Here is a 7966-nt window from a genome sequence, read left to right as displayed (position 1 = left end):
TTGCCTACCCCTGCCTGGACCAGTGCAGCTCCCACTCAGACCTGTTTTATGGACTGGAGGTGTGAGCTGGGAAAATGGGGGGCCCAAGGAGTGGGCGGCAGAGATCAAAGGGGGTAGGGTCACTCCTTCCTGCCATCCCTCCTCCTCGCAGTTTGTCAAGTTCCCCAGCCCTGTCCCTCCTGCCCAGTGACTCTCTCCTGACCCCTCCTCTCCTTCCCTATGGCCCCAGGTCAGGCCTCAGCCTCTCCCCCTGGGCCCTTGACCCAGCTTCCTGACTCCAGTCTCCCGCCCCAATCCATCCTCACAGGGCCCCAGAGCTACCCGCCCCTCCCCTGCTCAATGTCTTTCCACAGCGCCCAAGCACCCCGTGGACAAAGCCTAGACCTTGGACTTGATATCAAAGGCCCTTCATGGCCTGATCCCACCTGTCTCCCTGACCCCAAATCCCACTTGCTGCTCCAGCAACTCTGAACTGTGTGCTGTTCCCCAAACTGAGCCAGTTCTTCCCACCTCCAGGTCTCTGCCTGGGACATCCTCTTCACTGGCCCTTCCTGTCTCAGCTCCCATGTCCCCTCCTCTGAAAAACGTTTCCGAAAGAGGGGCTGTCCCTGGGTTCTCACACCACCCTGGGCTACTGACATTCTTGCCCTATCAGCTTGTATTTGGAACTGCTGGCTTCGCCTGTGAGTTTGATCCCCACCTCTCTCCTGCTCCCAGCCCTCCCATGGCTCCCTAGTGCCCTCAGGACTAAGTCCAGCCCCTCAGGCTGGTGCAGCACAGAGCGGTCCCTGAAACTCCTGGCTGCTTCTTGCCACTTTTCTCTCCACTGGCCGACCTCCAGGTCCCTCACGGCCCATATAGGGGCTCAGCATCTTCCCACGGTCCTCCCAGGCCCAGGCTCCCAGCTCCTCTGGGGAGCCTTCCTTGAGTGCCTAGAGCAGTTAGGGACTCCCTCCTTTGTGCCCTGACAGTGCCCTGTCCTGCTTCCATCACACCCAGGTTGACCATACGACTTACTGTCCCAACTCCAGGACACTTTCAAGAGTGAAAGGGGAGCTACGAATAATGACAACAGACAGTGGTGCCCATATAAGGCTGAACTGGGCACACTGGGGCACACGGTCAACATACGGTCACCTGGGGCCTGTCTGTCCTCACCCCACCCACTCAGCCCCCCCTTTCCTCACCAAGTACTCCCCACGCCCTGCTCTCCCTGGTGCCAGACGGGGTCCACAGCTGTGGAGTGCACACTTCCTGGTGGCTTTTAGAAGGTCCTAGAAAAAGGGGTCTTTCAAGAGAGACCCTTCCAGAGTGTGGACCAGGCTGGGGGGTGCAGAAGGGGGGTGACGGCTGTGGGGCCTGAGTGGGGAAGGGTCCCCGCGAGCGAGGGCGCTGACAGGCCCTGGGAGCCTCTGACAGGGCTTGGGGGACACGCTCCTGGTGAGGGACCGAGGGAGGCTCTGGTGGACCTCAGGGGTCTTTGACGGGGAGATTCTAGCAGGAGGAGGACCCAAGCAAGCATTGTGGGGATTTCAAGGGGGTCTCTGACGGGATTTCTGGGGAGTCTCCGGATTTCGGGGGAGGGCGTCTCTAACAGGATTTTGGAGGGGAATCTGACAGGATTTTTGGTTTCTGGGGACCTCTGGCAGGACTTGGGGGGAGGGTTCTGATAGGAGTTGGGAGGAGCGAAACAGGGTTTGGGGGGGTGTCTCTGACAGGCTCTGAGGGAGAAGTCTGACAGAATTTCTAGAAGATTCTGACAGGATTTCAGGGGTCATCTACAAGGTTTCCTGCGGGGTTCCTTTCAGTATTTCTGAGGGGACCTGGTCAGGATTTCAAAAAGACTTTTAACAAGCCTTAGAAGGCCCTGATATTGGGGACCCTCCCCTAGGATTTGGGGGCTCTGACAGGATTTCAGGAGGGGCTCTGACTCGGCTGGTCCGGGGAACCTCGCCACGGCCAGGGCGCACCTGAGGCCACGTCCCAGTCTAGGGACACAGCTGAGGGCCACGAACGACAAACAAACGGCACCTGGGTCATTGAGGAGAGACGCCTGCGCTGACCCCGCCCGGAAAAGCAAAGGCGGCGGGCTGGGACGGAGAGCGCGCGCGGCGTCTCAGAGCTCCTCCCCCGACGCAGGCGCACACGGGGGCCAGGCGTGCGCGGGTGTAGTCGGTTACCTGTAAGGCCGCGCATGCGTAGGGCTGCCGGGGCGCGCGACCAGGCTCGTGAAGCGGGCGCATGCGTATTGGCCGAGCGGGCGAAGGGTGAAGGGACTACAGCTGCCGGGAGAGGGCGGCGGAGGCTGCGTCACGTGCGCTGGAATCTTCTCTACGCCCTCAAGCTTAGGTGAAATGGGCCCAAGCAAGGGAGCGTTGGCCTGAGGGACCCTGGTCCATCCCCCACTTCTTATCAGTCAGCAGGCCGTCTCCCTTTTGCCCTCTGTTCCGTGCCAGGTTGCCGGTCACCGTCACAATGATGCCCTGCCCTGTCCTGCCTCACCACTCCCATGCCTTTTTGTGGCTCCAGTCACCATGTATTAATAGGTCCCCGAAGGATTCTTTCCCAAACCGTTTTATTCATTCCTTTTAGGAGAGAGTGGAGGAAAAATAGCCTCAGCTTTTCTGGCTAGCGCGAGGAAGAGAATTATATCCCAAATTGACTCCTAAGGAGGGGCATTAGGGGTAAAAGATGTCCCACGCATTCGGCCTCTTTGCTAGCCTAGACACAGAAAAGGAATCATTTTGCGTTCTTCCGTTCATCCCATCCGTATTCATTCAAGTGTTACTTCCTCAGAGAGGCTTTCCTCTGACACACTGCCTGTAATTCAGACCCCCCATCTCTCTACTTACTCTTTTTTATTGGTCCTCGTGGCACGTCTCGGCACGTGACATATTCTATATTTGTGTACTGTCTTTGTCACCCCCCACTGGAATATGAGCTCTGAGCAGTAGGAGGCTGTTTGGGGACGAGAACATGGCTGGCCCAGTGTGGGCGCTCAAAATTTTTCGTTGAGTGAATGAATGAAGGGACAGAATCCGTGCCTGGTAACTACTGGTCAGTGTTAGAGTGATGATAAGGCTGGAGTCAGACATTCTTGGGTTTGAATTTTGGCTCCATCACTTCCTACCTGTAACCGTGGCACAATGGCTTACCCTCTCTGAGCCTCAGTTTTCCTCCCAGAAATGGAGATAATAATTGCTTCTTAGGTCACCTTGAGGACTTAAGGTGGTAATCCTTGTTAATTGATAGTTATTATTTTGGCTATTAGGTGGCAGCTTGTTATAAGACCTGGGAAAGAACCTGTTTCACAGGTGATGTGGTGAATGGTTAACAGTGTGAGATAGGGAATCAGACAAACCTAGTGCCATTGCTCTGTGACTTTGGCAAGTGATTTCACCTCTCTGAACCTCAGCTTCTTCCCTAAAATGGGAACAAGTAATATCCACCCTATGGGGTCTTATGAGAGTTCAATAAGAATGTTTGCCTAGAGTTTTCTTAGCCCTGGCTGGTAAGTGTTGGACATCGTTAACTTTATTAGTATAATTTCATTCTTTCATTTTATTCCTTCAGTATTTCTTGGTTTTTTGTCCTTTTTTTGAGGAAAATAATTCTGTAAAACCTAAAATAATTTAAAAACCATTTTATAGTGTAGTTATACATAAAGTGCTAAATCTTAAGTTATGCCTCAGTTAAATTTTTATAGAGTAATACATTAATGAAACCATCCATATAAAAAAAGAGTATTGCCTGCAGCCCAGAAATCTTCACACTTCCTCTTAATCATTACCCTCCAAAGGTAACCGCCTTGAATTATGGCCTCTTTTGCTCAACGTTATATTTATAGAATTCATCATGTAGCAGTAGGTCATTTATTTCACTGCTGTGTAATATTCCATTGTACGAATACGCCACGACTGAATCATTTTACTCTCGATGGACATTGGGTTGTTTCTGCTTTTTGGCAATTAAGTATACTGTTACTATGAATTATTTATCCAGATTTTCTTTAATTACTCTCAGTAATGTCAGAGATCTAGCAAATCTTTTGTTAGGTTTATTCCTAGGTATTTTGTTTGTTTTGCTAATGCAAATCATATTTTTAAAAGTTGCATTAAAAATCTTTTTGTTCCTAATGTTTAGGAATATAATTGATTAGGGTATATTAATCTTATACACAGTAAAGGGTAGCAGAATATGCCACCCCAAAATATCCAACTGTGGCATAAGGATCATTTTGAACTGAACACAATTGAGAAGAAGCAGATACAAGAAAAGCTCTCTGCCCTTCCCTATTTGCCTAAAAGCTGGATATAAATTTGTTTTGTTTGTTTGTTTGTCTTTTGACTGCACCATGTGGCTTGCGGGATCTTAGTTCCCTGACGAGGGATGGAACCTATGTCCCCTGCAGTGGAAGGTTGGAGTCCTAACCACTGGACCACCAGGGAATCCCCATGGACATAAATTTGTAAAGGTGTTCCCTCTCCCCTCTCTACCAGGAAGGACAAAAGTTAATAACTCTAGACCCCTGTCCACCCAGACACAGCACCAGCAGTCTCCCCAAGGGTACCCCCTACCCTTGTTGCTAACAGCATCGATTACTTTTGCTTGTCTTCATACTCCGTATAAGTGGAACCATATAGTATATACTCTTTTGTGATCTGGTTCTTTTGCTCAATTGTTGTGAAATTCAGCTATACAGTTGCATATAGTTGTAGATCAGGAAATCTTTGCCTTTATTGGGAGTATTTAGTTCCAGTTACTTAAAAAAAAACCGTTCATTTTGAAAAACCTCAAATATATACAAAGTGAGCAGAACAAAGCCCCATGTATCCAACACCCAGCTTTAACAATGGTCAACATTCTGCCATTCTCTTATTTATACCTGTACCCTCATCCCACTTTATATTGTTATTTATTTTTTTAACATTTCTTATTTTCAGGTAAACTTTACATGTGTTAAAATGCACGAGTCTTAACGGAACAATTCTGATAAAGTTCCATTTAGTTTTAATGTAATACTGATATTTTTCTTTAGATCTACCATTTTGCTATTTGTTTTATATTTCCCCCATCTAATCTGTTCTGTGTATTCTCTTCTTTTCTGGCTTTCTTTTATATTAGTCAAGTTTTTTGTTTTTTTTCCTCTTCTGTTATGTTTTCTTCTTCTTCTTCTGTTATGTTTATGGTTATGTTCTTTTATTCTTTTTTTGGTGGTTTTCCTAGAGACTACCATAGGCATCCTTGGCTTATTAGAGTTCTACTTTAAATTAGTACTTTTATCATTTCTTGGACTACATGAGGACCTAACAACACTTTAATTCCATTTAGTTCCTCCTGCCTGTTGTCTTGCATTTTATTTATTTAATTAATTAATTAATTTTGGCTGCACCGAGCAGCTTGTGGGATCTTAGTTCCCCGACAGGGGATTGAACCCGGGCCCTTGGCAGTGAGAGCACCGAGTCCTAACCACAGGAATTCCCTGTCGTTCATTTGAATTCTGCATATATTTTAAATTCCACAAGATATTATTGTTATTGTTTTAAGCAGTCAGTATTCATTTAGATTTGGCACATACTTACCTCAGGGTTCTTTATATCTCCCCTCATTACCGAACTTTCATCTGGAGGCATTTCCTCCTACCTGACAAACGCTAGCATTTCTTTTTGTGCAGGACTGCTGCTGATAAATGTTTTGTTTCAGTTTGTCTGGAAAAAATGTCTTTATTTTCCCATTACTTTTTTTTTTTTGGCTGCATTGGGTCCTAGTTGTGGCGCGCGGGCTCTCTCATTGAGGCGTGCGAGCTCAGTAGTTGTGATGCGTGGGCTTAGCTGCCCTGGAGCGTGTGGGAACCTAGTTCCCCGACCAGGGATTGAACCCGTGTTGCCTGCATTGGAAGGTGGATTCTTTACCACTGGACCACTGGGGAAGTCCCTTTGCCATTACTTTTGAAGGATGTTTTCACTGGGTATGATATTCTAGATTGACGATGGCTTTCTTTCAGCCTTTTGACTGTGTCATTGAATTGTTTTCTGACTTCCATTTTTTTTTCCTATTTACAAGTCAGCTGTCTGTCTTATTTCCTCTTTGAAGTAAAGTGTCCTTTTCCTTTGGCTGCTTTCAAGATTTGTTGTTGTTTTAGGTTTTCATAGGTTTTAATGTGATATGCCTAAGTGTGGTTTCTTTGTGTTTATTCTGCTTGGGGTTCCTAAAGCTTGAATCTGTGAGTTGATGTCTCATCAACTTTGTAAAATTCTTGGCTAGTGTCTCTTCAAATGTTGCTTAGTACTCTTTCTCTTTTCTCTCTACTTCTAGGACTTCAGTATATGTTTGAAAGGCTTTTTCACCATGACCAGTATGTCTCATATGTCTTTTGTATATTTTCCATCCTTTTTCACTGATTCAGTCTGGCTATTTCTACTGACCTGTTTCCCACTGTGTCTAATCTGCTGTAAAACCCATCTGCTGAATTTTTAATTTATTTATAAGTTCTAAAATTTACACTGGATTCCATCTCCTCCCCCCCACTTTTTAGGTTCTGGTTCTCTGATGAAATTCTCCATCTTTTCATCTATTTTTTTGAGCATATTAATCATAGTTCCCTTAAGGTCTGTGTCTGATAATGCCAGTATCTGGATCACGTATGGATGCATACTTCTATTGATCTACAGACAGGGAAACATCGATTTCCCCAGACGCCAGGTGTGGTTAAGGTTATGGAATCCCCATGGACTGCTAGAGGGAGTAGACTTGTCAGAACATTTTACTTAATCAAAATAGGTAGATGCATCCCCTACAACCCAGCAATTCTTTTCTGGTTATAGCTCCCCAGATCCCTCCTGCCCTCCTTCTGGACCACAGGGGGACATATATACTAATGTTTATTGTAGCATTATTTGTAATGGTGAGAAGTCAGAAGCAATTCAGTTGTGCGTCACTGAGAGTGTGGAAAGGTTACATGTGGTGAAGACTGACCATGGAATTTATTCAGTGGATTGGATGGATATTGGATGTACCAATGCAATATGGAGGAGTCTTAAAGAAGGTGCTAAAAAAAAAAAAGCCCCATAAGAATGACATGTGTAATACCACCTATGGAAATTACAAATACATGCATAAAAAGGAATGATCATATTTAGCAAGAATATGTACTGTTAGAAGCTGATGTGTGTCCTCCCAAAAATTCATATGTTGAAGCCCTACCCACTGGTACTTCAGAATACAATCATATTTGGAGACAGATCTTCAAAGAGATTATTAAATTAAGATGAGGTCTCTAAGATGGGCCCTAATCCAGTATGACTGATGTCCTTACAAGAGGAGGAAATTTGGATGCAGACATGTGCATGCATGAGAAAAGACCACGTGAAGACACAAAGAAAAGATGGCCATCTGTAAATCAGGGAGAGAGGCCTCAGAAGACACCTAACTGGCCGACACCTTGATCTCAGACTTCTACCTCCAGAACTGTGAGAAAATAAAATTCTGTTGTTTAAGTCACCCAGTCTGTGGTTTTTCTTATGGTGGTCCTAGCCGACTAATACACTTACCAAAAACACAAGAAATAGTGTCAATGGTGGGAAAGTGAATGGGACTGGGGGTGTGGGGAGAGAAGGTATGGAAAGGCCAGTCAAGTTCTGATATTCTCCATGAGGACATATTGATGCTTATTTGGAATAATCAAAAACCTATTTTTTTCAAAAGGAAATTCTCTTTTATTTATGCCCACACATTGCTAGTTTCCTGAATGTGCTGAGTCTCTCTGTGGGGTGATCCAACCCTGAACCTGGGCTTCGAGGGAGAAAGTGCATGTTGTGTCTGCACCCCTACAAGACGCAGCACCATAAAGACCCTCATGTGCCTTCTCCATTTTTTATTTTTGCCCACACAGCATGGCGTACGGGATCCTAGTTCCCCAATGAGGGATCGAACCTGTGCCCCCTGCAGTGGAAGTGTGGAGTCCTAA

The sequence above is a fragment of the Leucopleurus acutus genome, assembly GCF_964270905.1.
Source record: "Leucopleurus acutus genome assembly, chromosome: 20".
In the NCBI taxonomy this organism is placed as follows: domain Eukaryota; kingdom Metazoa; phylum Chordata; class Mammalia; order Artiodactyla; family Delphinidae; genus Leucopleurus; species Leucopleurus acutus.
Note: the sequence above shows the minus strand (reverse complement) of the source record.